Raw genomic sequence first — 6,395 nt, 5'->3', positions numbered from 1 at the left:
AATCAATGAAAGAATGATGAAATCTCAAGCAGACATGGTTCATTTGAATAAGCAAAACCTCCATAGGTAAAAAGGAAAAGTAGGAATTGGATACAAAGAAGAAGGTGAATCCTCCAAACAAGGTGCTCAAAGGAATAAAAAACCTACTTGCAATCACTGTAGTAAGATAGGTCATACATCTAACAAATGTTGGAATAATGGATAAGAAAAATTCAATGGAAAATGCTACAATTGCAGTCAGCATGGTCACAAGGATAATGAATGAAAAGAGAAACCTAAATTTAAAGAAAATTGTCATAAATACTAAAAAATGGACAAAAGGCATCATAATGCAAAACAAAGTCATTGAATCTTGTAGCACAAATTATGAAAGCAATATTAGGCTAGGATTACAATACCCAATGCAGATGTCAAAACTATGGAGAATATGGACACATTGGTATGGATTGTGTTAAACATCATATGAGAAAAATAGATACCACTATAAGATGTTACATTTGTACAAAACTTGGTCATATTGCCAAGAATTGTATGAATACTAGTAAGAGAAGATGAGAAGAAGGAAAAAGCTAATAACATTCAAAATAAAATGAGAAAACAATGGATTCCTAAGTCTACCAAGGATACTGGTCCAAGTAATGATGGTCAAGTCACTGAAGAACTGGGTGACTCTACCACTTCTAATTAAGTTCTTAAAGAAGAATTGGAACTAGGCTATCAAAGAAGACATTAGAATCAATTTCAGTTGAAAGGTGACAAAGATCCAAATTCATATGCAAGATACAAAGGGATCATTGAGCAAGATCTATATTAGTCATTATCAAGTTACCTTCTCTACCAAGTAAGGTTGGGTCATAGATTCCACCGAGAAAGGTCAGGAGTAACATAGGCATTTATGGTTACCGAGTCATGAAGACTTCATCAAGTGATCAATATAGAGTAGTGGATGAAAGCCTATCAAGCATAATGTTAACTCATCTATTACTGTACTAAGCATTAATGGTTAAATTTTAACAAAAGACATGAAAGAAAATTCATCTTTCACCTAGAATTTTTGAAGAGCTATTGCGAAGTGCTATTTTCTGTGTGATTAAGAGACTTGAGAAAATTTCTTCCAATCATTTTTGAAGTTCTCTCAAGCTACTAAGCAAACGGCATCCAACACCAATAGCAAGACAAAGAAAGGTTTTGATATGTTGGTTCAAGGTGTTGAGTGGAAGGCACTGGATTTTAAGCTGGTACCCTCAATTGCAAAAACCCTAGACCCCAATGGAGCTCAATTGTAAATCCCTCCCAAGGTACTCCTTGTTAATGACATTAGAACTCATTTTAAATGTGCAATTTAAGAAATTGGTACTTTTGAGATGGATGATGCCCTAGCTAAGTTGTGTGTTGATGGAACCATGAAACTTGAGCATCAACATTTGGAAACAAAAGGTTTAACTCACATTCCCCATATGCCCCCGAGAGTTTCAAGTTAAATGGAATAGGTATATTCTTAGCTAGGTGCACAGTGGTCAATTGTGGTTGGAGTAGCCAATATTGATAACCAAAAAGATGATTCATTGAATCACTGGTCTTCCCATGCTTGCCAAAGCCAAAACCACCAAAACTCTAGGTCAAGATAAGTTGGAAAAGAAAACCCTAGCCAAGTGGGATGATAGAGGCATGAAAATAAGTAGTGTCATAGATGTAGAACTTAAGTTTGGTGTTCATGTTATAGCTCACAAGATATATAGTTCAAGCCATCTCAATAGTGTATCATGTGAAGCTATGGACTTGGCATACAAAGTGGTGAAGAATGAATTGTCTTATGACCTTATTGAGTTGTTGTTGAGGTGATTCAACAAAAATATGGAAAGCATTATAACCTACAAGAATAACCCATGCAAATTTGGTTCTTTGATAAGATGTTTATTCTTTTATGTGCAAATTTTTTTCCCTTCCAAAGTCACTATGGTCTGGAGAAAGGATGTGCAAATATTGTACCAAATAAATGAATACATTGCAAAAATGGGAGAAAAATATGACAACATCATGGACAACTACTTCAATGTGTTCAAGGATAAAATGAACAATAGGTTCAAGATACCTAAGAAGTTAGTTGAGGATTACAAGGGTGATGTGTGTCTTATGGTTGATTGTGACAAGGTATGCATCTAGGTAGTCAAGCCTATAATTGTGTGGGTCAAGCCTCTTGGCTATGAAGTAAACATTGATGAGACCAAGGATATCATTGAAGCCCTTTTCAATGAACATGTGGATCCCAAGGCCCCCTACTTTGGCACTTATGACAAGGCAAAGGCAAGAATAGAGCTGGAAATAAAGCTACCTTAGGTGGTTAACAAAGGAAAGAGGAGGATAGCCAAACTGAAATCTAGTGTACCTCTCACATTAATCGAGGGTAAAGGTGAAGATGAAGAGAAAGTAGAGGATGAAGAAGAAATAGAAGAAGAAGAATATCTTTTGAAGAAAAAGGGCAAAATGATCATCACCAAGCCTCCAAAGGCATCAACTACAATCTTCATAAGGAGGTCTAGGAAGAAAGGAAGTGACATTGTTCTTAGTAGACCTCCTCCCACCTTTCAAAAAAATTTGAAGCAAATGGAAGAAGGTGTTGGTATAAAAAACTTGAAATATTTGAAGTATGAGACAAGGACAGAGGCAGAGCAGAAACAAGTTGAAGAATTGGTGCTGACCAAAATAAAAAAATGGAAGTATTCACTAGACCAGATTGCCTCTCAAATCTCTAATGAATTGTTAGAGAAAATAAGCCAAGATGGGACTTTGAATTGCAAATAGAAAAAGACATATATGCACAAAACCTAAGGCAGTTACTACCAAGCATGACAGATGCTAAGGCAAAAAAGTCTTTAAAGAAAAATGAAGATAAAATGATTCTAAGGTTTAATACATGTTTAATTTTTATCAAAGATATAGAGCATGTAGTTAAGAATGCTACAAACATGTGGAAGAACACTTATCATCTTCATAAACCAAGTGAATTCTTAGTGGATGTAAAGGATGATGAAGAAGAAGAAGGTAAGGATGATGAAGGATCAACTCATTATGTTATTGTTGATTATGAAGAGTATAAAGAGCAAGAAGCTAAAGAAAATGAAGATGAAGAGGAGCAAGGTGTAGAAGCTACCAAGGAAGATAAGGAAAATGATGAGGAAACTAACCTAGTAAAGATAGCAACTACAGTCATTGCCTTACTTCCTCACTCCATGAGAAAACCCTTGACAACATTGAGTATGGAGGCAGCTCCAACAAGTCTGGTTGTGACTACTATAGATACATCAAATGTTCAATCACTCTTTGCCCCTACACAACTTAACACATCATTGACAGAAGTGACTTCCACTTCATCAACCAAGCTGTAGGTTACTCTGTCATCTGCCGAGTTGAGTTCTTTAGTCATCACCTCTCCAATTTTGACTTCTTTAGTTTTGAGCTCATCCATGGTAAACACTCCAATTTTTTCTACTTCAGTTTTGGATTCTACAATTTTGGCTTCATCAATTTTGGATCTTCTAGCATTTATGTCAGTATTCCACCAGTTAGTGCTATAACAATTTTTACTGCAAGCCCAAGTATATCTACCATTGTTTCCATTCTGGGTACTAAGGCAATAAGTACAATGATAGTTGAACCTAAGGTTCAACTAAGTAAAAAGTTTTTGAAAGGAAAGGAAATAGAAGAAGATATAGATCTAGATGAGGAAATAGAAATTCCCAAATGGGATTTCTACAATCTTTCTGTAGATCAAATGCACATAGTTGGTGAACTTCTCCAGAAAAAGGACAAGCAACAAAAATTGAGAGAAGAAAGGGACATAGAATATAAGATATTAGGTGATGCTAAGAACATCTTCATTGAGGCTATTGGAGTTGAGGTTGATTCTTCTCAAACCATTTTATTTCATCTTGGAGAGATAGTTCAAAAGTTTAAAGAGGACACCAAGGGACAAGAGAAATTGATTGAAAAGGAAAAAATTAAGTTCAACAATAAAGTGCTGGAGCACATTACTATTAATCAAGTTGAATTATCATCAATTTTGGTCAGTCTTGAGGCGTCCTATTCTAGTGTGTCATCACTTTTTGCTAAGCTATATGATGTCACTGAGTATACCAAATAAGTTAAGGACAAATGGTCCAAAATTGATATATATCTTAAGGAAAGTGCTCAGCAGTTGCAACTTGACCCTAGCTCAAGCTCTACACATTTTAAGAAAATTAGATTTTTGTCAGATATGCAAGAAGAGTTGTTAAGAGAAGAAGCAAGGATCCATTCCACACTGGTTGATATCCAAAATATGATCCTTCCTATCATGGATTCTATGTAGAAACACATTGTTTATTTAAAAACCCTAATTCATGATAAAAACTTCTCTATTGCTGATCAAAAAATTAAACTCTCAGAAGAAGTGGAAATTGCCATTCAGACATGTAAGGTATTGCAAGAGAACTAGGATAAAACATTAGCAATTACACTTAAGGTACACTCTGAATTCTTATCTCATTTTGGTTTAAATATGTTGAATAAATATTTGGCATTACTATCAAAAAAGGGGGAGAAGAGATAAGATATGAGAAGAGATAAGGTATGAGAAGATATAAGATGTGGAAGAAAAGTTGAAGAGGGAGAAGAGCAGAATTACAGGGGGAGAAATGTGTATAAGAAAAAGTTTCAAGTACATAGTAGATTACAAAGTATGAGGGAGATATATGCTATGATGCATATATACTCTATATATAGCTTACAAAGATCAATTTTGAAAAATCTTTAAATAGATCAAGCTAGTATCACATGGTGATGAATACAAGGTATTCAATTTTGGGCTAATAAGTGTTTTTTGCACTAATGCTAAAGGGAGAGATTGTTGATATATTAGTCAAGTTTATTATTAGTGACACACATTTATTTAGATTTTGTATAGCTACTGAGCTCTTTGAACAATTTACAGTGTTTGCCATGTAATTAAGTAGCCACCAAGCTTCTATAGTTGCTACTGAGTCCTTTGGACTATTCCCAGTGGTTACCGAGTAGATTTAATTAATGTGAAGTTCAACAGTGCAAATTCAATAGTTTAGTGTCTACCAAGTTTATCAGTGGTTTCCAAGTTCACATTTCATGTGATGTGAAGCTAGTGGTTATTGAGCATTGTAGTGTCTATCGAGTTCTTAGTTCATGTGATATGAAGGTAGTATTGACTGAGCCACTCCATGGTAACCAAGTGATTTAGTGTTTGCCAAGTTGCACAATATCTACTGAGTCACCAATACAAACTGAGTTCAAGGCTACTTGAAAGTGATTAGTATGGACCAAGCTTCTATTTTTACCAAGAGCATGATGATGCCAAGTAGTGACAATGGATGCTGAGTATTAGAACCTCACTGAGTCAGTCTTCAAAACTTGAGTATCTTCATGTGGGCTGACTTTGTCATATTTGTGTTAACATGTGTCATGGTCGAATTCATAATTTTGTAAATTGAATTGGTATATATATATATGATGTATTATATCATATCAATGTAGTATGGAATGAAATGAATGTGTAATGCAAGTGCAAGAATGCGAATGTAAGCAACAGATAAAGATTTATGAAGGCCATATCAACATAAGGAGCAGTAGTGACAAATCTATCACAGAAAGGTGATTAGTACATCAAGGAATCTCTATTAGCAAACTTAGTTACAAAATAGAGATCTATTGCTTCATCCTAATAGGTGAACTAGTCAAAATCCTTTAACAAGGTAGATCGAACAGTATTTTCTAAATCTCTTTACCGAGTGCATACTTCATTGTATGTTTGTAAATCCTCTCACAAGGAGGACCTAGCAATCCTATTTTCTCTTAATAGGGCAGATCATCAGAAGTGATCAATGTAAACCTTAACAGGCCAACCTTATACTACAATATTGAAGTTTGTGGGTATCATCCCCACCCTAATTTTACTTTCTATTCAGAAGGTTTCTTGGTCACCAAAATTATTGTGTTCAAGTATTGTGGATGCTTTTACATTTTCAATTTCTCATGCATGCAATTAGATTAGATGTGATGAATTAAATGCTGAATGGTTTATTGGATTAAGAATTGAGATTGATAGTAGTTTTTGAAGTTAATGATTCACCCTCCCCTCTTAGTAACTTAGCATAGTCTTGAATATTTCCAACAGTTAATACAACATAATATAACACTTAGAATCAACAACCAAAGGAGGAAGCGAGAACACTTTCATTGATTCTTTAGATATTCAAAACACATGCTTAGCTATAAGGCCTTCTAGGTTATGGCTAGATACAAATACATTCATGATCTAATATCCAACAACAAATTTGCACTTTTTAGTTCTTCTCTCCAATCATCTCTTAAAAACTACCTAGCTCTAA

This window comes from Cupressus sempervirens, chromosome 6 (assembly GCF_028749045.1).
Source record: "Cupressus sempervirens isolate cs-2001-9-10 chromosome 6, ASM2874904v1, whole genome shotgun sequence".
Classification (NCBI taxonomy): Eukaryota; Viridiplantae; Streptophyta; class Pinopsida; order Cupressales; family Cupressaceae; genus Cupressus; species Cupressus sempervirens.
The sequence above is the reverse complement of the archived record's forward strand: the minus strand, read 5'-3'. Positions refer to the sequence as shown.